Consider the following 25,514-nt stretch of genomic DNA (forward strand, 5'->3'; position numbering starts at 1 on the left):
TTTATTTATTTATTTATTTATTTATTTATTTATTTATTTATTTTTGAGACGGAGTCTGGCTCTACCGCCCAGGTTGGAGTGCAGTGACCGGATCTCAGCTCACTGCAAACTCCGCCTCCCGGGTTCACTCCATTCTCCTGCCTCAGCCTCGAGTAGCTGGGACTACAGGGGCCTGCCATCTCGCCCGGCTAGTGTTTTTTGTATTTTTTAGTAGAGACAGGGTTTCACCGTATAGGCCAGGATGGTCTCGATCTCCTGAGCTCGTGATCCACCCGTCTCGGCCTCCCAAAGTGCTGGGATTACAGGCTTGAGCCACCGCGCCCGGCCGAGTAAGTATTTATTTATAAATTACTAAATGAGTGGAAGGTCCTGGGTACTGGGAGGCAGGAGGTTGCATATTTGAGTTCATAAGTTGTATCACTGATAATAGAGATAACTGACACACTAAAACATACTTGGTGCACTGAAATACAAATTACAGTTATGTTCAGTGGTGTCACTAAGTGACAAACTGGGAGTAAATAGTTCAGGAATGCCCTAGTCTCTAGGTCCAGTTCGAGTTGGTTACAGGACAAAGAAGCCATTCATAAAACGGAAGAGATTTTTAGGTTTTGCAGCTAAGGTTTATAGTAGGCAGCAAGGGAATGATTCATAGTGGTTGTAACAGTTGATTACCAGGTACTATAGAGATTGGTGTTAGCTCCATGATAATACTGATAGACTGATTGGAGTTACATTTTTTCTCTTGAATTTACCAGGAGTGGTTGTGAATGTCACCTTTTCCATCTTTTAAATCACATCCTTGCAGGTGGTAATTACTCAAGGAAAAGGAACTATCAGAGTAACAACAGTTCCTGTAACTGACTTGATATGGTCTCTGCCCGAATAGCTTCTTGGATTAATGGCCACTCTCAGGTAAGGAAAATAAAGAGGCCAAGCCTAGTTGCTTTAGGAGTTATAGAATACAGGTGTGACATCAGTGTTCTCAGAATTTGGAAATGTTAAACTTCTTGATTTACCAAAGCCACAACCAAAGTACTTTATCTGGATCTTTGAAGACAGAGCTCCTCAGTTCACACAAATTGACTGATGAAAAGACAAACACTTTTCCTCTACAAACCGTGGGGTAGTATGTAGAGCAACCTGTGATTTCTTCCCATACTGCTCTGGAACTACTTCTAATTATACTTTTTTGTTTGTTTTTGGAGGGGAAGCATTTCTCCTTGCATTGGTTTGCTGGTATGGATGGCCCTTAGATTTTGGCATGAGTGATTATGCAGCATATTTGAAGAAAACCTGTTTTCAGGACCTTTTTAATTAAATATGGCCTGTTCCGTGAGGTAAAGGTAAGTTATAAGAACTCTAGATTCTGCAAGATGCTTGCTTGTAGTTATTTTGCTTGGTGATAATACATTTTCTTTTGTCTGGAGCTTCCTGGACTTCTTGAGAATCCTGATTGTGATGATATATTAGAAGAAAACTTGGGATATAGATAGTATAATTGAGCATGGTGAATCTTTTGTTATGGAATGCTAGTCTAAGCTTCTGCGTGTTTCCACTAGGGACATACATCAACGTACCCGTCTTAAAACATTCTTGGTAGTTAATGCTTGGTGTTACCTAAAAATCATCCTACATTCTTGCATTTAAATACATACATGTGGCTGGGCGTGGTGGCTGACGCCTGTAATCCCAGCACTTTGGGAGGCCAAGGTGGGCGGATCACGAGGTCAGGAGATCGAGACCATCCTGGCTAACACAGTTAAGCCCCATCTGTACTAAAAAATACAAAAAATTAGCTGGCGTGGTGGTGGGCACCTGTAGTCCCAGCTACTCGGGAGGCTGAGGCAGGAGAATGGCGTGAATGTGGGAGGTGGAGCTTGCAGTGAGCCGAGATAGCACCGCTGCACTCCAGCCTCTGCACTCCAGAGCGAGACTCTGTCTCAAAAACAAACAAACGACAACAACAACAACAACAAACTATATATGTATATATTTATATACACACACACACACATTTCTCATCTAAAACATGGTTGGTCAACAACTTTCTGATTTCCTGATATGCATTTCGTTAAGTGACTCCATAAATATATTCATGTTGCACATCATGTTTGACATATGCTTTCATTGTAGGTTATAGAATAATTTCAAATAGAATCTTGGGATAAAAATTTTGCTACTTAAAATAGGTAATGAAGTATTTGAGGTATTGTCTTTTATATGATAGGTAATCTTGGCTTGGAATTAAAAGATTCTGAAAGTTGCTTAGGGGCTCCCAGCTTTCCTGAACTCATTATTCCTTAATTATGATGTCAAATTTCAGAAGTTTGTTATTAACATACTGGTATTTTGCTTTGTATAGGTTCTTGTAATAGAGTATTACAAGTAGAAATGATTTACATAGATAATTATGTGAAATAGTGCTGCTTGACTAGAATTTTCATGATCTCATTTCAAAGCTTAGCAAAAACACTCTTTACCTGTTATGTTTACCTCTGACACTACCTTCACTGATTTCAGCAGGTAGTCAGTTATAATCCATGGGTTGACGTTTTTATTTATTTATTTATTTTTTGAGACAGAGTCTCGCTCTGTTGTGCAAGCTGGAGTACAGTGGTTGGTGTGATCTTGGCTCACTGCAGCCTCCGCCTTCTGGTCTGAAGCTATTCTCCTGCCTCAGCCTCCTGAGTAGCTGGGATTACAGGTGTGGGCCACCACACCTGGCTAAATTTTGTATTTTTAGTAGAGACACGGTTTCACCATGTTGGCCAGGTTGGTCTCAAACTCCTGACCTCAGGTGATCTGCCTGACTAAGCTTCCCAAAGTGCTGGGATTACGGGTGTGAGCCACTGTGCCCGGCCATGGGTTGAAGTTTTTAAATGCATGTTTTTCTGGTCGATAATACATTGCTTGATTCTGTCTTATATTTGCATTTCAATTCTCTTCATCTTGTCCATACACGTAATAATGCTTAGTACATGGATTTTATGTAATAAAGCAAGGTATATTTTCATGGGACTTTTGTAGTGGGAGAATGACATCTGAGCCTGAAATAGGATATTTGTGTTGTAACTTTTTCAGCGTCATGTGATACCGTTTTTTGACCACTTAGTTGATGCCTCTGAAAGGAAGAGAGAATCTGGTCGCTGAAATCTGACGTGTCGTCAGTGTGGATCCTACTCAGCAGTGTCACAACGAGGCTGAAATTCATGTTAAGTGCTTTTAGGACAGAAACGTAAACTGCTCAGGTAAAATAACCTTGTAAAGAAAAGTAAGACTATATTGCAGAGGCCTTGGCTAGGTTCATGATGACACAGGACCTTGTCTGAACATAATGATTTCAAAATTTGAGCTTAAAAATGACACTCTGAAATCCAGTCAGTGTGCCTCATTAGACTTTTCGATTTCAAGATTTTCTGCAGAAAATGTTGTGAAAACTTTGAATACTTAAAAATGGCAGGTGTATTATTGCACTTTGCTAGTTGCTCAGATACCCTTTTTTATTTGTATAGTCTGAGTTCCTTTTTTTTCCCACATGTTGTACGTTGTTGAAAGCTAAAAGGAAACTTACCCTTGGATCATGGAAGGCACAGGCACTTGGTGAGATGGAAACAAGGATGTGTGAAAATGAGACTACCACCTCTCGGATAAAAAAAAAGTTCCAGAGTTCTAGGGTTCTAAGTGATGTCCAGGAAAGAGGAGGAATTATATTTATGGAGCATATATTGTGGAACACAGTGAGTATAGTACATGCCTTTAAATGAATACTGTTGGTGTTTTAGAACAGTTGATTTTGTTTGTGTTTTTTTCTTCAGCTGTGTGCAGTTGATTGACTTGCACAGAGCCCATGACACAACAGATGTTGAAGAAATATTAAGTGAATGAATGAGGCAGCATTGCTAATTTTTGTAAAGTGAGACAGTATCTCACAGCCCAGGCTGGAGTTCAGTGACATTAACATAACTCACTGTAGCCTTGAACACCTGAGCTCAAACGATCCTTTCACCTTACCCTCCAGAGTAGCTAGGACTACAGTCACGTGTCAACATGCCTGGCTGATTTTAGTTTTCTAATTTTTTTAGAGGTGGGGTCTCACTATGTTGCTTAGGCTGGTCTTGAACTCCTGGCCTCATGCCATCCTCTTGCCTCAGCTGGTATTGTAGGTGTGAACCATTGTGCCAGGTACTAATTTTTTTCTTACGTTAGAAAACAAGTTTTTAGCTATTTCCTAGTTACTTTCTTATGACAGAATATCTGATCAGAATCTCGATCCATCTGATATCTGAGTCCATACATTTACACCCATGAAGTAGTCAGCCATTCCCAGATAGAGGTCATTTGAGTTATTTAGTGTTTACCGGCACTTGTTTAGTACCTTGCAATGATATTTACAGTGTATTTTTGGGTATGGTTTTGGGGTTATTTGGTGGTGGTTGTTAAAACGCCTGTAATCCCGGCACTTTGGGAGGTTGAGGCAGGCGGATCACCTGAGGTCAGGCTGGCCAACATGGCAAAACACTCTACTAAAAATACGAAAATTAGTCTGGCGTGGTGGCAGCTGCCTGTAATCCCAGCTACTTGGGAGGCTAAGGCAGGAGAATTGCTTGAACCCAGGAAGTGGAGGTTGCAGTGAGCCGAGATCACGCCACTGGCACTCCAGCTTAGGTGACAGAGGTGAAACTCCATCTCAAGAAAAAAAAAAAATAGAAATCAGCAAGTGCTATTTGAGTTTACAGGAGTGAGAAGTCCTCTCTTGCATAGTGAGATGGGGAACACTGAATTCGATATAAATATTTGAGACCAGGTGCGGTGGCTCAAGCCTGTAATCCCAGCATTTTGGGAGGCTGAGGTGGGCGGATCACCTGACATCAGGAGTTTGAGACCAGCCTGGCCAACATAGCAATACCCTGTCTCAAAAATACAAAAATTACCCGAGCTTGGTGGTGTGTGCTCGTAATCCCAGCTACTCAGGAGGCTAAGGCAGGAGAATCACTTGAACTCAGGTGGCAGAGGTTGCAGTGAGCCAAGACCGTGCCACTGCACTCCAGCCTGGGTGACAGAGTGAGACTCTGTCTGGGGAAAAAAAATAAGATATCAAGTTCGAAGGATGTATTTATTAAGCCAATAGAAAGTAAAGAGGTGGAGAATATTGTAGAAGTATATGTTGATAAAGGGATGAGGTGGTTGTACAATCGAAAGGGGGTTGCAGACATGGAGAAACAGTTCTAGCTCTTCCACTTTCAGCGTCAACCATGTGAGTCATTGGAATCCTTTTTCCAATGCCTGCTTGCCCATGAGTTTTAAGAACTAATGCAGCATAGAAATGATTGGTAGGAAAAGCTTGGCTGGGTTAATTTGCTTTGCTGAGCCGATTCAACTTAAAAAGCAAGGTCCACACTAAGTGTCCAAGATTCAAGAAGGAGCCTCGTGTTTGAACTTGATGTCTAGTTCATGTGAATTATTTTCTGTTGAACTAATGAGAATACAGTGACCTTGAGAGTTAGATTGTACATCTGAATTTTTTGGACTGTTTCCCATCTTTTGGAAGTCTTGTTTGTATAGATGTGTTCATTTTATGTTATACCATTTGTTCTTCGGTAGCAAAAATTGAACTGAAATGATACAGTTCCTGAACTCTAATGGTTTCATGTTTAGGAGATATGTATCAGGAATCCTGTGGGTTCTCATGAGAAAATTTGGATTGCATTGCTGTGCTACTTTGGTTTCTTGTCAGAGAAATTACAGTTAGTTTAGACCTCCTTCAGAATCCTTTCTTTGGACTTTGTATTTCATATGTTGTGCCAGCCTTGATTTTATTTGTCTATCTGTCTTTCTATACCATTTGTTTACACTTAACTCTGAAATATTTTGATGCGTATTTTCAGTGTACTCTAGTCCTAAAATTGGTTTACATTTAATTATTGGGGAGAATAGCAAGTTGTTGATAGTTATTTGTGGTGGCATTAGGATATTTCCATTTCAGTTCTTTGGACAATTTGCTAGTGGAAATAATTACTATATTTAGCTCTATGAGACCCTACTGGCAGATTGCTCTGTGTGTGTGTGTGTGTGTGTGTCTGTGTGTGTGTTTCCTTCACATAGATTGCTGTGTGTCTTTTTCTTCATAATTCCCCTTATTTCTGTGGGCTTTGAATGATACTGTTGTTACTGTTGTTTTATATCCATTGTCACATAAAACTCTTATTTATTTTTCCAGGCCAGGGACTGTCCTTATGGGTAGAGATACACTGTCTGCAGGGATTTATTTTTTTACATATTTTTACTAGTTGATAGGAAAGACACTGGGAAAGACCTGGGCTGGATTTGTGATGAGCTGTGTTTACTGAGCATGATGAAGTAAAGCTCAATGTGATTACTCTGAAGTCCAGCCTTAGTATCAGTCTAAGGACTCAGGACACAAATACGCAAAACATAAATTCTTAGACTCTAAATGTCACATGTTTTTTCCTATCAATACAGGTTAAGGAGAGTGGCGTGTTGTAGGTTTTCCAGTGCAATAGAGGGAAGTCGGTTCTAGATCTTTTAGTACAGTTAATCTTTTGTAGCGTGTGTTCTATGTTCACTGCATTGGTACGTCTCATCTTTGGCGTGATCTTGGCTCACTGCAACCTCCGCCTCTTGCGTTCAGGCACTTCTTGTCTCAGCCTCCAGAGTAGCTGTGATTACAAGTATGTGCCAACATGCCCAGCTAATTTTTGTATGTTTTTGTGGAGACAGGCTTTGCCATGTTTGCCAGGCTGGTCTCTAAGTGATCCACCCACCTCAGCCTCCCAAAGTGCTAGGATTGCATGCGTCAGCCATGCATGCAGCCACACCTTTGCTTATTTCTACTATGCATTTCAAGTGATCACTTCAAGAGAGTAACTACCTGGGAGCTCCTGTGCCCTTTTTTTTTTTTTAACCCTATTGCTTACATCACCTGATTCCAACCTTGTATAAAAGTTTCGTGAGTATGTTTCTGTCACTGAGGCAGCTTCTCCATTTAGCATGTAATTGAGAAATTGCTAGTTTGTGGCTGAGACATTGCTTTGGTTTGAGAGGAGACTTAATTTATATATTTAGCAGAATGCTTAAGTTATATTTACAGGGATTAATTTAATTCTACTTTTAATTAAGTTGACCATTTGCTGTATCTTTACAAGACATAGGTGGAGATTTAGTTTTGACTCTTAGATTCAGTTAAGGGGATGAAATTGGCATTATATAGTTTTTGATGCTGAGCCCCACGGAGATTAAATGATTGCTAAATACCACGCCATTTTTAAATCACATCTCTAATTTCACATTATTCTGTACTCTACTTTTGCTTGTATGATTGATGGGTCTTCTGTTATCTGTGGTTGACGTTCTGTGAGTAGGTGCTTTTGTTCTGCCTGTAATATTATGAAGGAAGAATGGTGAATAAAAAGGTAATTTAGAGAAGCCTGTATTGAATATACCATGAACATTGAATATAGCAAGATCTTATTCTCTAGTTTTTTTCTTAGTTGATAAATTCTGTATGTGTTATGTGTTTGTGTATACATATGTACATGTTAATGATGTGAGTGTTGATACTGTTATTTGTCACATGACAAATGACTGGTTTATAGTGAAAGGCTGTTGGGGTTCAGAGAAATGAACATTCTTTTGAAAGTGAGATGTTATTTGCTAGTTCTTGCCTTTGAATCTCTGTTCTTCTGGTAGAAATGTTAGCGTATTTATAACCCCTCAGATTTGTTTGGTTCTGTTAGTGTTCCTGATCCAGGCAGTTAGGGATATGTTGGTTGAATTGAGAAAAATGAGTTTTTCCCTTCCTACTAACTGAATTAGATTAGAAATAAGCAGTTAAGTGAGAAAAATAGGGAATTAGTGCCAACTCTGTTGAGGTATAGTGTTGACAGGGGTCTTTTACCTTTAGATGTTTGCTGCAACCTAGAGAATACAGTGGTAGTTGCTGGCCTAGCCCATCCAAACAGCCTCATTTGTGGGGTGATACTTCACAGATGGCTTAAAATAAATCCCCTGAAAATAATCTCTGGAAGAGATGACACGTGTGTGTATGTGTGTTGGTGTAGTAGGAGGAGGAGGGTTGGCTTAATGATGAGAATCATTATTTCTTAAATTGGATGACACTTTCCATTCCTGCAAAGAGAGCCTGGGGTCCAGCCATGCTAATTCATAATCAAAGTAATTTGCTGAGAGTAGTGGAAGGAATGAGTTAGCAATCGATGGCAAATCACATTAATGAGTACTAGGAGAAAAATAAGCAAAAAAAAATTTTTTTTTTGAGATGGAGTCCCACTGTGTCGCCCAGGCTGGAGTGCGGTGGCGCAGTCTCGGCTCACTGCAACCTCCGACTCCCAGGTTCAAGCAATTTTCTTGCCTCGGCCTCCCGAGTAGCTGGGATTACAGGCGATCGCCACCATGCCTGGCTAGTTTTTTTTTTTGTTTATTTTTAATTAATAGAGACAGTGTTTCACTACGTTGGCCAGGCTGGTCTGGAACTCCTGACCTCAGGTGATCTGCCTGCCTCGGCCTCCCAAAGTGCTGGGATTACAGGCGTGAGCCACCGCGCCCGGCCAGTAAGCAAATTTTAATATGGTTGGAACATGTTCTTGAGTTGTATGAAGGGAGACAGGTAAATTGAGAGTAATGTTACGATTGTTTCATTTGTTGGAAATAATGAAAACTTGCACGGGTTGAATTGTGGGACAATGGGTGGTATATGTCAGGAATCAGAATTATCATTTACATGGAAGTTTCTGTTTTACTTCAAGAAAGAATGTCGGCTACCTTTCCCATGTTAGCTTCTATACCTTTTCTTGAGATGACCATAAATAGGTAATATTGTCTTTTACTGAGATTGTTTTAAGTAGCGAAGTGTGCTGATTAAATGTCTATTCTTGCTAAATTATTAGAATCAATAAAGGACTATATTTCTAGATAGCTTTGGTTAGTCAGTGATTTGTTTAAATTTAGTGTGGATAAGAATCACCTGAGGGGTTTTTAAACCCAGTTTTCTGGGTCCTGACCTTAGTGTTTCTGGCTTATTAGGTGTAAGTATGAAAAGTTGATTTTTATCAAGTTCCTAGATGCTGGAGATCTAGGAACCACACTTATAGTGCTATTATATGTCTTTTAATGTACACTGATATGGGAAAAAAATGAAATATCTTGTTGCCACATATTTTTAAATGTGATCATGACCAGGGAATCTTGAGAGAAAGTTGTCTTATGTAATAATGTAAATCAATGTAGAATGCTATATTTTTTTTCTTGCAAGGTTGTTACTAGTAGGCATGACTGTTAGTAGCCAGTGTGTTCAAATGCATGAGAGGACATAAACACTTAATTTCCTGGGAATATAGAGATATATCACAGTAATACATTTCTAACATAAATTTAAATTACCTACCTCATAGGAGGAAACAAGCTTATTTGATAATTTTCCTAGCGGTGTATCAACTATACCCATTCAAATCTAAATTAAATTTGAGTAAATTCAGTCCATATAAATTCCCTTTGGATAAAAGAAAACAAGAATTCCAGAAAACAGTAGTTTTAAAAAAATAATATTTTAAGAGCAGTTATAATCTCAGTGAATATAGTGTGGTAATTTCTGCCTAATAGCTACCCTTTTGGAGGAAGGAAAGGTAATCCTGTTTGCGCTTAATGTTAATTACTGAACTCTTCATAACTTGTTTTATTGTTTATTTGATTTTAAGCATCTACTTCTGGTGGATTTACGTATGTTGGGTTTGGGAAATTTCAACATACAGGTTGACATTCCAGTGGCTATAGTTGTTTTTTGAAATTTAGTACTGTTTTCCAGTGATGATTCTCTTTGGGAATAGACTGTTCTCTTTTACTTTAAAATGGCAAAATTAGCCACTTTAGTTGAGACTCCTCCAGGTTTGGAAGTGGTGAAGAATATGGATCTATTCAGGTCAAATCAGAGTCATTTTCTGTGATACAGCAACTGAACAAGAAACCCAGACTTCAAACAAGCAGATTTCTTTGGGTTGGACTGAACAAAATGAGAAGAAATTACAGAGGATTTAAAAATATATATGGCCTAGGAATTATTGAAATTGTTTTGGAGGGTGGCAACAAATTTGGGACATTGTACTTTCTGTTTTAATGTCAATTGTATAACGTGTAACTCCAGTGAGCGTGGCTGGACACCGTGGCTTCACATTTTAGGTAGACTGGGTGTTTTATCTACTGAGTGGATTACAGCCATAGGCAATGATGTCAAGTAGCAACAAAAACAAAAAAAACCATCTCTTAGAAATTGTTAAAGTCACAATGATGATACCTTTTTTAAAAGCTTTGACTTACTGAAATAATGCTTTTCATTTGTCTAAGATGAGTACGTAGCAGAATTTGAAAATATGGTTCCAAAAGGCTAAATAGACTGACTTTTGGATATTTTCCCCTTTAAGGAGAAAGAAACATTAATGGTTTATCAGATGCCTTGACTATACTTTTTACTGCTTTGTCTTCAAGGCCTAGCATAATAATTAGCATCTAGTATGTGTTTGATGGATAGTCAATTTTTATTTCATTGGTATGTTGTTACCACAGTCATTGGTAGAGTTAATACATGAATGAAGAAAGTATAACAAACTTGCCCTCTAGTAGAGTACAGGCAAAGTATGGCTGTCAGTTTCCCCTTGATTTTTTTTCTCCATTCTTTGTTAGGGTTTAGATCAAGAACGAGGGCATTTCATTGTACCACATAGCTGAGAGTAGGGAACTGGGACATACTGTCTTGCTTTAAATTAAAGTTGTCTCTTTCATCAAGTAGAGAGGTTACTACGACATCGCCAGATGTCTGGTTGGGGGGTTATTAAAAATAGAAAAGGTGGTTCCTTAAGATTGTATTTTATTGGATGCCTCCACCTGCTTCAGGCTAGCTCACTGGAGAATAAATATTCCAGGTTAAAAAAAGAAGCGTGTGTTCACATGAACTTGTCCTTTGAGCAAACCTATTGGAAATCAAGAGGAGATTGCTGTTGGAGAGGATAAGAGGGTGTACTTGTTAGTGTGTTAATATTAGTTGACAACATAAAAATAAATGAAAATGCATCTACTATATTTGGGTTGGCAAAATATATTGGTTATTTACTCTGTTGATTCCTGTAGTGTGCATAAATACGATCTACAGCTCAAAGTAAACAAAAAGTCTTGGAAAATTGTTTTGAAAATGTACGAATCATGAACAGATCATTGAACAAGAAAATAAGCAGAAAGTAAATTTGTGAAATATTTCAAACTCATTTACATTCAGGAACATCTTTTTAAGATCACTGTGATACATTTGACTGTCAATTCTGAAGAGTCGAATAAAGGAGATGCCAGCTAAGGGGCAAGGAAACAGCTTTCATTCATGGGCTAAATTGCAACTTAAAAAAGATGGACCAGGATTATTTCCTTTAGAAACTTACTGTACAAAAGATACTGTTCACCCCATTAGATAACTGACCTGGAGTTACTCTTCCAACTGAGCGCTTTGTCATCTTAACTGTATTCACATACTTGCAACTGCTCCCCTTGCTTCTAACCTCAGATTGTTTAATTCATCTATCTGGCAGAGCTGATGTGGGGAGAAAAGACAAACCTCATCAGATTTTTTTGATAAATAAGCAGTTGTCATGTTTCAAGACTTTTGGAAATGAGCAATAATCAAGGAAGAGGACAAAGATTGCATACGTTTATAATATTTAGAACATCTTTTGCCACAGTAAACACTGGAAACCGCCTACTTGTGGGCACCAAACATTTGGATTAGTATATTTTGTGGCATTCCCTCACTAATCCTCTCATCCTTAAAAATTTTCAGAAATTTTTTGCAGCAAGAAACGCTGATTACAATGTATGATTTGGGGTAGATTTGTGAACCAGTTTTTCGTTGAAATGTATAAGCACGAGTGAGTAGTCTGAGTAACTACCCCAGCATTGAGAAAATTGTAGTTTACAGATCTTTTTGGAACTTCTGGAGAACTTTTATTTCTAGACTGCAGTGGAAGTCTAAACCCCCTTGGAGATGTCTGCTTTAAAGGGTCTTTGACCAGAGTCTGCTGTAGAGCCATGGTCCATATCTGCTCTATCTGCCTGCTCCTTACAGCGTCAGAACAACTCTCACTCCAGATTCTTGGCTTGGCAGGTGCATAAAGAATTATCTGCTGAATTGAAAAACATTTCAGATATATAAAACTTGAAATATATTGGCTGGTCTGTACAAACTCAAGTTGACAAGCCAACCCTGCAGGAATATATGGATAGAAGGGGAAGGATAACATTTGTTGAATTCAGCTAGGTGCCTCATCAGCTGGAAGACCCTGGAAGAAAGAAATATAGATTGATACTTGCCTGAACTTCATCAGCCGAGAATATTTTTTTTCTTGCTGTGGAGAGTCTGCTTGCCTTTGGAAGGCTTACCAGTAAAAGCCCTGCACATGATATACTTGCGTGCACATGCAATAAGGACGTCATTCCCCAACTCCTGCTAGCATTGTGAAAGAGCTCCAAATATTCAAATTATATAAACTTTTTTTCCTGGACATATTTACCTTATGAGTTTGTTTAAATATGTGGGAAAATTCTGTTTGGATAATAGTATTGAATGAAAATATAAGACACACATTGAATGATAAATGTGTATGAATTGTTCATTGTGCCTTAGGTAAGCCAGACAATGAAATTAAATGCGTAATAGTTGTATTTTTTTGCATAATCTTGGAATGTAACTAGTTAAAAGCAAACACTTAGTTTTTGAACATGAATCTATTAAGCTTGTTAATGTAGTTGCTGTGGCTAAATAGCTCGTTTCCTAGGGAAGCTTCTAAAAATGTATTTGGTAGAATTTTATTCTAGAACAGTTGTTAGAAAGGAATTCTCAGGTCACCTTTTAAAGATAAATACAATTCTGTATTCACTTTTTGAGTGCATAAGGGTAATAGAAAATGACATGGGAAGTGTTAATTAGAAAAAAAGGCATTTTGTTTACGTGCATTTGAGGATGCACACAAACGGTGTATGAAGTTTCTAAGTAACTGTTTAATGACATTTTCTTGGTATATAGATATTGCTAACAATTAGTTTGCTCAAGTATATAGAAACATTTTAAGAAATGATTGTAGAGATACAATTGTTAGAGTACCTCTGAGTGATGTACATTAAAATTCCTTTTATTTTGGTTTATTGCTATGGATGTTTTTCTGGGTGAACTTAATGTATACAACTTCTAACTAAGAAGTTTTATTGATGCTGCTGTATGTATGAAAGCCATGGATGTAGATGTTATTTTGTCAGTGGTCTTTATGTTAAAATTTGCATGGTATAGGATTTTCTTTTCGTGATGGAATTGAAGAAAAGGCCAGCCTTTAGAACACTTATATTTTAAGGGTTGGGTGGGTTTTGTATTACTTTGTTTATATAACCAACAGGATTGTATTACTGAAACTTAACCAGCATAGAGATGGCTGACATTTTGCATTTTGGAGGACATTAAATTGTTATACAGTGATGTCATTGGTTACTGATAGGAGTGTCTAGACTCTTAGATGGCTTTGTTAGTATTAGGCAAATATTAGATGTGGATTTAGGAGATAAGAGGGTGGAATGTTGGAGCCCTGTGTGCATATGAGCATATGTTGCGGGGCCTCCAGACCTAAATCCACGTGAAGGTGGTGGTGGTCTTATATATATGTTAACATTACATTGTAGACAGGTAGACTACTTTCCTTTTGCTAGTGGGAGTGTTAAATCACCTCTCGGAACATTGATTCATTGCTGGTGGATATGCTAAATATTTTTAACATCTAATTTTCTAAGTGTATAGATGTCATTTTTAATTCATATGGGATAGAACCAGTTTTGCTTGCAAAAAGCAAAGTGTTCATTGGATCATTGGGCTTAAGTTTTAGGTTGTGGTAGATATAATAGGAATTAAATCTTATAATTTCTAGTATAATATTGTATATCTCAATATAAATGTGTATGTGACAGTGTTTTTCTGACAGATGCAACATGGTGGAAATGTCATAAGTGTTGGTCTGCCTCTGTTTATAGTTTTCAGATGTGTATATGCAGTTTCTTATGTAACAGAAAAATTGCCACATGAGTCAAATAGCATAGGTTGGAAAAGTTCTCATTTGCCAAAAAAATGTGACTTTCATCATTAGTGAGTTGTTTTTGATTTAAAATGTTTCTATCTGTAGAGGCATTTTATAAGTTTTTATGGGGATACTAGCAATGGGATGTGAAACCTGAGTTCATTAGATCATGAGGTGATCAATGGAACACTTATGTGTATACAATATACATGGTTATATGTTTTTTAAAGCATAGAGGCTATTATGTCTGCATGTTTCTAAATACGTATACACACGTAAACACACACGAATCTCTATATGTATACACACACATACACATACATATATAGTGAAAGCTTTTGTTCCCTCCCTCACATAGGCAGATCACTTAATGTGTGTAAATAATTGAGCAGCTGAAGGGGAATTTTGTTACATGTGTATAAAACAGTCAAAATATATAATTGTTTTGCTTTAATTGTTTAGTCTTTGATTTGTAGGAATTACTGACACGTGTATTTGTGTGTATGTGGGTTTATATATACACATACATATCACTGTATAAACAACATTTTTTGTTATAGGGTAGAAATATTCTTAAGTTGCCAGAGCTATTGTATGGCTGCTAAATATGTACTAGACAAATGTTACCTTTTGCTTTTTAGCATCTGCATACAGATTACTAATAGGCATATATTGTGACCAGTAAACCACTAGACAAGGGCAAAACACTTCAGTTTGATCAGTAGAATTGCTATGCCATGTTTATGTGGGATTTATTTGATTGATGCAGAATATATAATTATATTGTATATAGAAGATAAAACAACATTTTTGAATATTCAAGTTCTGCCATATTTTGGAAATATATTTTATTCAAAAGTAGAATCATTGTTTGGCAATAGAGTTAGCATCTTTGTGTGCTTGTGAGGTTTGATTTTGAGGGTTTTCTTGGTTTTGTTTTGGGTTCTGCAGTTTTAAAAAATGAGATTGTCTAAAAAAATTTTGATATACATTTTTATATTATTTTTTCTTATTCCAACCTAATTGGTGGCTTGTCCCTTCCTGTGTTTATTGGACTGTTAGGTGCCTGGATAGAGCTGGAGACCATTTGACTGCTGTGTGAATAATAGATGCGTCTTGAGTAACATCTGAATTTCCTAGGTATATAGAAGCACCCACCATGCACATATATGAACATACAGAATATATGAATGTTAAAATATGGTGAAAACAATCTTTTGCCAATAGAAGTGTGTTAACCTTTATGTTTTCTTTAAATTGGTGGAGGTTTATTCAATTGTTAGTTGTGTCCATGTTTAATATGTGCAGAATTTATAGAAGTACAGAAATTTGTTATATTTGGTGGATATGTTTTACTTAAAACTATAGGGCAGAAGTTGTTTATGTTTGTTGAAGTGAAATGGCATAACAAGCCTGTATGGTAGAGTGGGATGTTTAGATTGCTGTGTGTACAGTCAGGTTATATCTTTAAAGTACCTATTCTTTCCATGTTAATACATAGACATTGCTGATACATATTAAAAAATCAGAGGTCTTTTTACGAATGTAGGCATTAGCTTCCTGATTGGCGTGGAGAGGTGTGCTGGGTACTTTATCATTTCATCTCTGTGGTGTGCAGTTGTCACGCCAGCCCTCCTGTCTGCGGGTTTTGCCTCCGCAAGCACATGCAGCTGGAAAGTACAGCATTGGCAGAATCTGAACCCCGAGTAAACAGAGCACCTCCTTTTCATAACCATGGGTTCTGAAGAGCTGAGGGAGTTGAGTATGCGCTGATTTTGGTATGGGGGCACGGTACAGGTACAAATCCTCGATGGGTATTGCTTGACAACTATAAAATCCTCTTTTTTTTTTTTTTGTTTTATAGACAGTGTGGATGAGCATATATTGCAGGCATCACTTTTTCAAACTATGCTTAACCCTGCAAATGATTTTAAGAGCTCTGTGTGGGTGGCTCTTTTGGGTTTACTATTAAATAGCTGTGTTTATCATAGTTGTTCTATAATATTTCAACTTTGTAAATATATAGTTGGTTGATAAAGATAGAGACGTTTTTCTTTTGATGACAGATTGTTCTTTCCCCTTTGTGTAGTCTTCATTGTGTTGCTGGGATTGTTACTTGCACATATTTAAGCTTATATATTAAATGTATATATGCTGTCGTGTTAGAGAGGGAGACTGGCTCCCTCCACCACATTTTTATTTAAAAGTAAAATTAATTTTATTAAATTGTTTGGGTCAGTTTCATGTAAAAATAACCTCTGTATTGAAAGGTATCTCTTGACGGGGTGCGGAGGCTCACACCTGTAATCCCAGCACTTTGGGAGGCCGAGGAGGGTGGAACACCAGGTCAGGAGTTCAAAACCAGCCTGGCCAATATGGTGAAACCCCACCTCTACTAAAAATACAAAAATTAGCTGGGCGTGGTGGTGCACACCTGTAATCCCAGCTACTCGGGAGGATGAGGCAGAAGAATAGCTTGAACCCAGGAGGCAGATGTTGCAGTGAGCCAAGATCGCGCCACTGCACACTCCAGCCTGGGCAACAGAGCGAGACTCCCTCTCAAAAAAAAAAAAAAAGGGGGGGGGGGAAGGTATATCTTACTATCCTTGATGTACTGAGGTTCATGATGCAATTCATTTTTCTTAAGCCCATACTATAGAATCTTTAAATTATATGATTCTGTGTTCATTAGTGGCATGGCAGTAACCAATACAATTTAATAAATAATCAGTAAATGAAATATTTAATTTTAAACATCTAGTATTTTTAGATGTATAGAGAGTCTCATGAAGTATGATTTTTTAAAGTAGCTTGTTGTAAATTTGTTAGTACTGTTGTCTTTTGCAGTTAACTTGGCAATGAAATTGATTATTGATACACAGGGTCTTGGAGCTAAACAAAATTTATCATGTTTTAATTTGGATATTAGAAGGAGGAAATGACACGAGACTCTGCATTTTACCTGTTAATATATAGCTTACCATTATATCAGATATGAATTGCATATTTTAAAAAACTTAGATTAAATGTCATGTAAATGCATTTGGTCTTTCTAGATATACTTCCTGATACCATACATTTTATTTCCTGTTAATATTCAAGATATAAATGACTTCATTAAAGAGATTTTCTACTACCTCTAGGAACTATACAAAATTCTGTATGTGTTCCCTTGGTTGCATGACAATATTCAAGACAACTTTGTAAATAATAGATAAAATTTTTTAATTTTTAACATCTAGTCTTTCTAGATGTATAGAGTCTCATAAAGTATAATTTTGTAAATAAGTCATTGTAAAATTTCATGGTTTCGTTGTGTTTTGCAAGTGTCTTGGCAATGAACTTGATGAAATTTTTGGCTTCTTGACCTATACACATTTTGGTATCTAACCTTTATTGGGTTGTTAGTGTAAGGAATAAGTTAAAAGAATGTATTTTCAACTTTAAATTTAACTTATACAGAAAGAAAATATATTTAACCATTGTTTTGTTTTTCTATTATGTTAAAACTTCAGTCTTAATTTTGTAGTTACATTGTTGATAGGGATTATATAAGTATACTTTTATAGTCATTGTAGGGAATGTCTTTTATAGGAAAATTTATTACTACCCCTCTTTGAATTACAAGTTGGTATTTCTTAGGACTGCATAGACAAGACTTCAAAAACACTTTAACAACTAAAATAGACATTTTGTAAAGATCTAGGTTTGCTAGATCATGGAGTCTCAACAAAGTATAGATGTGTAATATTTCATGTAAAATATATCATTGACTCTTTAAGTGTTCAGTAGTACAATAGGTGATCATAATTTGGCCTCTTGGGACTGTGTAACTTTTGGTGTTTTGTGTGTTTTGAGACCAGAATAGTTTGGCCTCGTTATTTTTTAAACATTAAGTCTCTTGTATAAGAAAAATAAAACCATTGTGGGTTTTTGTGCATCGTATACTGATACGAACGAAGAAACCAAACCCTGGACTTATTTTATCTTTAGAAAGATAGAGGAAACATGACGAAGGAATGAGTCTTGTAAATTATGATAGATATAGTCGAGTGTTAGAGATTATTTAGTATTTTTTTATTGTTATTTAGTATTTTGCAAATTTATTTAAATGCATATCCATGTATTCATTAAGTATTCCGCTGCATGTCTAATTTTATTTAGGGCATAGATCTATTTCAAGGGTATTCAATCTTTCACTCATGTACTGCTTTGTGTTTTATTTCATTTAAAAAATTGTGGCCTAGTGGCTGGGCATGGTGGCTCATGCCTGTAATCCCAGCACTTTGGAGGCAGAGCGGTCGATCACCTGAGGTCAGGATTTGAGACAGCCTGGCCAACTGGTGACCCCCGTCTCTACTAAAACTACAAATATTAGGTTGGGCATGGTGGCGGGTACCTGTAATCCCCCAGCACTTGGGGAGGCTGGAAGGACAGGAGAATTGCTTGAACCCTGGAGGTTGCGTTGAGCGGGAGATTTGCGCCCGGTTGCACTCCGCCTAGGCACAAGAGCAAACTGTTCAAAAAAAAAAAAAAATTTAAAAAAATTGTGGAACTAGTATTTATATTTCTAAGCTTAGATATTTCTAGAATTCCACTTACTGTTACATCTAAATGTATGCTGATTTTCGTTAAATAATAAGCAGGTCTGTAACCATTTTCTTTTCTAACCTCTTTCCATATTTATATGAGTATAGAAAACTGTGGTTGTGAATATTTTTTACTTTTGATAGCTTTTAAAACTCAGATATGTGATAATCAGAGATTTCAAGTTTACTTACAATGTAAATTAGGAAAATTTTATAAAGATTCCATCCAGTATTGATCAAAAGTTTAAATTGTATGTCTTTTTAAGCAGCAGTTTGGCAATGACAATCAAATTGATACTATGTAAAAGTTTTGAAATGTTATAGCTGGCTACTGGGATTTTATCTATTCCAATTCTTGAAAATTTACCAAATTATAGGTTGGCTATAAAATCATAACTGTCTGAGGTATCTGTCAATAAATCAAAGATTGCAATGATTATAGCTTCTTCTATATGGAATATGTTTTGTAGTCCTAAATTGATATTTTATATCATTTTTCAGTGAGCAACTAGCTGTTTACAGAGGTCTGTGCATATGTCTCTAGTTTTTCTAACTGAAATATTAATGGTTAATTATAAAAATATGAATTATATGTGGGGCTTGTCATTCTGACATTTAATACTTCAGTGTTGTGGTGATGGTGATTATTTAAATATACTGTTTGAAATTGTAACACATGAGTTAAACTCAAAAGACTGTATATGTACATATTTGTATATTACTACATGACAAAAATCTAGAAAGAATATGATTCACATGAAAATTGTTTGGAGGGACATGACCAAGTTTTCACAGTCCTGTGTAGTGAATGGAGAATAGAAGGACTACTTCTACTTTCTGTATCTGAAAGTTTCAAAAGCTATTTCAAAATGAACATTTAAACAACAGGAAATTTTAGAGACAACCACTTTGTGCCTGTCTTCATCCTTGACATTCAACATCCTAGGAACAGTGGGCTGTTGTATTCAACAACTTGTTCTAAACAGCATTATGAATGATTTTTGATTGATCTCACAAAGAGCATGTGATTTAGACATTAATGCAGCAACTACCATGAAACGGAGTATTGGATTACCCGAGGAAAGAAGCAGAAGATGGAATTTGAGGTAGGTGTCAAACAGTGAAATTTCTGTTGAGAAACAGATGAGTGAAAGGAAATAGTAACTGAAACGTTCTATAAGGAGAGTACATTTTAATAGTGGTGGCAATGCTATATTTGTGGGTACTGACTAGATCAAGATGTTGGAGGAGGTGTCTTGGGATATGTTGGAAGTTATCCTTCATTAATTTGGTATAAACTGAAAACAGATTGCTTCCTTCCTTTTAAAGTAGTTGAGTCTTTGATGGATTTAAAGTAGGCCTTTGGGGATTTATAGATCATTCAGAATTAGCGGGGGAAAATTTTAAATATTCTCTGCATCTTTCTAAAAGGTGTGGTTTAAAGTTGGTGAGAAAGTGAAATGGTTGCTGGTTGAACTTGATTTTCTCTATTCTCTATGCCAGGCTAGCCTAAAATTATCCTAATGGGTATGTTCTGGTTCCTGATTTGTAGCTAAATGTTTCTGTATTGGTTACTGTTTTTCTTAGACAATCAGGATGAGTGCAAAACTTATTTGCAGCTAACCTGCAAATGGAATCATCAGGAACATCCCTTTCTTACGGAGTCCCTTAATTTACAACTTAACTGCAAACATAGGTAAGAAGGTTCTGGTGCTATTTGAGGGTGAGGTTTTGGTGAGGTTTTGCCTAAGCTCAGGAAAATCATACTGGTACAGGTGTATTTCCTGACCACCTTGGAATAGTTACTCGTTAAAATATATTTTATCGAAGTGAAGGTATAGTTTGGTTCCCAGACCAAACTGAGGGTCGGGCTGCTATTTCTCATGGTCCAATAATGAGATGCAGATGAACAGGGGAGGAAGAGTTAGAGCTAGTTACAGGAAGAAGGCCTGGAAATTGTCACCACACCAGTTCAAAATTACAAAGTTTTTCAGAGCTTTAAATACCTTCTAAGCTATATGTGCGTGTGTAAGTGTGTATCTAAAGACATAAGCGATCTATAACTAAGGTCTGAGTCTTAGAGACCTTCCTCTGTAGCCTCAGTAAATTTATGTAATCTAAATGGGTCCAGGTGCTGAGGTGATTACCCTTATCTTGTCTCCTACTAAATCATGAAGGTTTGGGGAGTTCCTTCATACCCCCAGTAAACTTATTCGTGGAGGCCTAGAGAGTTTCTTCAGACTCCCAATAAAACTTGTTTAATCATGCTTTAAGGTTTAAGAGAGGCCTAGGCAAAATTTGGTGGGCTTTTGTGACATTGCAGCCTTTGGATAACGAAATGGCTCTTTGAGTTTCTAATATTTAACTTAATCATTCCGTCAGTACTGAAACAGCTGTCAATGGAGGCCTGTGTTAGTGGAACCTGGTCTTCCACAGGTGCGCATGCACACACAGTACCTTTAATTAGTTTGCTTATTTATGGTCAAACATGAAAATATAACTAATAAAAGAAATGACCAGGCATCTAATTATTAGAAATTATAAAATCGGCATTATGAAAATGTGTATTTTCATAAATGTACAGTTTTCACAAAATGTTTTCACATACAGTTCTTTGATATGTAAAGGGTGAAGTTCATGGAAACCACAAAAAGGTGCTGATACTGAAAACATTACTGAGGTTGTAAGTTGACTTTGCTATAGGATTGATAATGGGAAGTGTTTCTAAATGTTAACGTAACCTGCAATAAAGTTCAGCGTGAGCATTCACTTAACCTGCCACCTTAGCTGTTTCATTAGAGTGGTATATATCTCACTTTACAGTGTTTCTTCTTTTTCTTTGTCAGGAGATGGTAGTTCCAAGAAGGAACATTTTATCATCTTTGTTTTTAATCTCAAGAATGGTACCTACCATCAGTGAATGACCTGTTGCAGTGCTTTCATTGAAGTGTTCTTCATTCCCTCAGCAATATGATTGTAAGGGCAGTTGAGTGTTAACTTGATTGGGAGAGGGGCGGTTTGGTTAGATAGGACTTGATATATTCTGTTTTTCATAAGTTTGATATTTTTTTTCTGGCAGCTAGTTGACATTCAGATCTGGTTGGTTACATACTGCTATGTAATAAATTATCTTGAAACAGGGGCATAAAACAATATTGTTATGTCCATGGATTCTGTTGGTCTGACCATGCCCAGGACAGTTTAGAAATGGTATCCTCTCCAAAGTTTCATTGTAGCTTCTGTGTTTTTAGTATAGTTACTATTTCTTTCTCATCAGATAGGCTGAGCTCTTTTTGTTATTATCATTTAAATATTTAGGCATTGTTGTCATGTATATTGTGCAGAAACGCATGTATACTGCAGGTAATAATTCTGTATGTGAACAAGTGACCTAGAGGTAAAGGAATCCGAATACACAGACATTGTGTGGATAATGTTGGAGAGGTCCATTTTTCACAAGACATAGGAAGGAAAGAGGCTGGGCGCTGTGGCTCCTGCCTGTAATCCCAGCGCGAGGTTGAGGTGGATGGGTCGGTCACTTGAGGTCAGGAGTTCAAGAACAGCCTGACCAACATGGTGAAACCCCGTCTCTACTAAAAATACAAAATTAGCTGGGCGTGGTAGCATAATCCCAGCTACTTGGGAGGCTGAGGCAGGAGAATCACTTGAACCCAGGAGGCAAAGATTGCAGTGAGCCAAGATCACGCCATTGCACCCCAGCCTGGGTAACAAGAGCGAAACTCCATCTCAAGAAAAACAAACGACAACAATAACAACAAAAAAAAGAAGGAAAGAGAGCTAACATCTGACCTCCTTTATTATTAGAATACTCCAAAAGGAATTTTGATCCACATACTCTTTCTCCATAATAGAATGAATGTTGCATATCATTTTACAGACAAATTTTATTAGTTCTTGCCGATGATATAAACTTTGGTTCTAACCTTTTCCCATTTTTCCAACTGTGTTCTCTCAGGTGATGACTGAAAAAGGGAACCTGTGCTACTATTTGTACCATCATCTTCACCAAAATCAAAAAATGCTTTTTATGATATATGGAGACACTCTTCATGTGTGTTTCAGTGGACATTCCTTGCAGATACAAAAAACTGAGAAAGCTCACTTTTGGAAAGTGACCTAAAGAGTGTCATTGAAGTGAATTTTAAGTAGGCACGACGATTGTTTTCATGGTTGCTGTTGGATCATAGCTCAGGAGCTGGAACTACAGATATTACTGAACAAAGAAATCAGGATAGTGGAACTTAAAGAGCTTCATCTCAGTGCTTTCATAAGTATGAAGTGCATATATTTATAATTTTCGCTAATCACAGGGTAAATATAAAATTGATTCATTAAAAATGTTTCATAAGAATTCGAAGGACTAGAATTTTGTGAAATGTAGTAGTTTTACTTAAGTGCCTTTTCTTTATTTCTAGCCCCGAGCCAATTTTTTAGAAACCAGTTGATACATAAGTAGTTTTGGGGGGATGATATATTATACATTTTCTGTGTAGTAAACATGTACATGTATGTGTGTGGATGTGTATCTGATTAGTTTGTTGGAGTGATTCCTATGGTTTGGAACTGCTGGGGCCATGTTTAGGCAAAAGTCTACATTTTTGAGTAAACTCCCCATGACTAGAGCAAATTTCCCCAGTATTTGAGAATTCTTCATTTCCTAAAGCTGTACAAAACATCAGATAATATTTGTAAGGATCGATAATGTAATTTATAATGAAATTGCTTTCTGAGCTATTAATGTTAACTGTATCATCTTAATATTGCCTTAAAACTCATTTGTGCTATTCCATTTTCCTCTGTTCCTTTTATTTTCACTTCCTTTCTAATGTTAGTCTCCTCGTACTGATCTCTGAAGAGTTCATTTGTGATTACAGATGTTAACATTTTGTCTAGAATAGCAAATATGTTTTTTCTCATTCATTTTACTATGGTGTTTTATTTTTTGGTTATATAGAAGTTGTATATTGAAATATAATCTTGTTCTGTTTTATGACTTTGGAGTTTTGTGTTTTTTTAAAACATATTTACATTAATATCATTTATTTGTATTGCCTTCTATTTCAGCAGTTATTTTGTCATTTCTTTTTCCATTAACCATCATTCTGGTGTTAATGAATGCATTACATATTTAGTTATCTCTTAAATTCTACCAGAAAGAAAATTTCCAGGTAAAATTGACTACATTTCTGTTAACTTGCCTTACCATCTTATTGACACTTTAATAATTACTAATGATTTATACTGTCTTATCTATTCCATTGAGTTCTTATCTCATTTCTCTTCTTTTTCAGAATCTTCCCCTGGTGTTGATACGTGTGATTTGTTTCTGTGTTAGAGTTTGACACTACCATTATTTTGCAAGTTGGAAAAAAATGCAGTATTAATTTCATTTGACAACATTTAATAGGATTAATTAGGAGAGAATAGATATCTTTAAAAATTGAGTCTTCTTCCACGCAAAGGTAGGTCTTTCTATTTTTAATGGCATAATAATTTGGGGATATTGCTAGTGCAGTTTTTAAAAGTATTTTTTAATACTAGGCATTTTTTAGTTATTTGTTAATTTAGTGATTTGAATTAGTCATTCAACTTTCCTAATACGTGAAAACTTTTTGTATGCCTTTTCTAGTAGTCTTTACTGAATTTCTAAAATTATGACTTTCTTGAACAATTTGTCATTTTAATTATCTTGATAAAGTACATTTGTAAGTACTTCTAGGATATATGGAAGTAGGAAGTATACTTGGCAATTGGGCAATTGGACTGTTTTTTTTTTTTTGAGACGGAGTCTTGCTCTGTCGCCCAGGCTGGAGTGCAGTGGCCGGACCTCAGCTCACTGCAACCTCCGCCTCCTGGGTTCTCGCCATTCTCCCGCCTCAGCCTCCTGAGTAGCTGGGACTACAGGCGCCGCCACCTCGCCCGGCTAGTTTTTTTTTTTTTGTATTTTTAGTAGAGACGGGGTTTCACCATGTTAGCCAGGATGGTCTCGATCTCCTGACCTCATGATCCGCCCGTCTCGGCCTCCCAAAGTACTGGGATTACAGGCTTGAGCCACCACGCCTGGCCGGCAATTGGACTGTTAATTGCCGTCCCCTTAGGTCATGGTTGTTTTTGTTCTTACGGGCATTTCAGTAGTCTTTTAGAAGAAGATGTTTTACCAAATTTGGTGACAGGTTTAATAAAATTTCTTTTGTATAGTTGAAAACCTGTCCTTATAATTATTAAGGTTAAAATTAACGTATTCCAAAATTGAACATTATTCCATCCCATGAATGAAGTAAATTATATTTTAGTATGTACTCCTTGATTGTAGTTCTTATAATTTCGTTTGGAATTTCTGAAATGATTCCTAAACAAACAGCTTTTACTTGTTCTGTTGTCAGAGGTTTTAATGTTTTATTGAGTTTTGAAACCATTTTGAGTATTTCTGGCACAGGCTAGAAACAAGTAATGTTTTCTTTAATTACGTAGAAATGTTGGCTTAAAAGGTGTTGAAATAATAGTGTGTGTTTAAAAAAAAAAAAAAAGTTATTTATCTCTTGTCCAAAATCAACTAAGCATTTATGCAAACTTGTGTTTTTTGGAACCCTTTATTCTATTTCCTTGTTCTTTGTGTTTGTCTTCATGTCAGTATCACACTGTTTTGATTATTGTAGCTTTGCAGTTAACATTTTGAAATTGGGAACTGTGACTCTTAACAGCTTTGTTCTTTTTCAGGTTTGTTTTGCTCATTTCAGTCCTTTGAAACACTATATCAGTTTTAGGATTTTGTTTTAAT

The 25,514-nt window shown here is 36.6% G+C and overlaps 1 long non-coding RNA gene across 3 annotated transcripts; it reads left to right on the plus strand.

The window, feature by feature from the left end:
* Positions 1-282: 282 nt before the first annotated feature.
* Positions 283-23,726, plus strand: LOC108535953 (uncharacterized). 3 transcript variants are annotated; one of them, XR_001887370.1, is made up of 7 exons: positions 283-915; positions 1,209-1,346; positions 3,085-3,740; positions 19,604-19,821; positions 20,303-20,411; positions 21,562-21,691; positions 22,692-23,726. It is a non-coding gene; the product is annotated as an uncharacterized LOC108535953 (long non-coding RNA). The 3 variants fall into 3 exon arrangements; XR_001887371.1 differs by having other exon boundaries at positions 19,662-19,821; XR_001887369.1 differs by lacking the exons at positions 283-915; positions 1,209-1,346; positions 3,085-3,740 and having other exon boundaries at positions 18,825-19,821.
* Positions 23,727-25,514: the final 1,788 nt, after the last annotated feature.

Source organism: Rhinopithecus bieti, unplaced genomic scaffold (assembly GCF_001698545.2).
Source record: "Rhinopithecus bieti isolate Rb0 unplaced genomic scaffold, ASM169854v2 scaffold_13247, whole genome shotgun sequence".
NCBI lineage: Eukaryota > Metazoa > Chordata > Mammalia > Primates > Cercopithecidae > Rhinopithecus > Rhinopithecus bieti.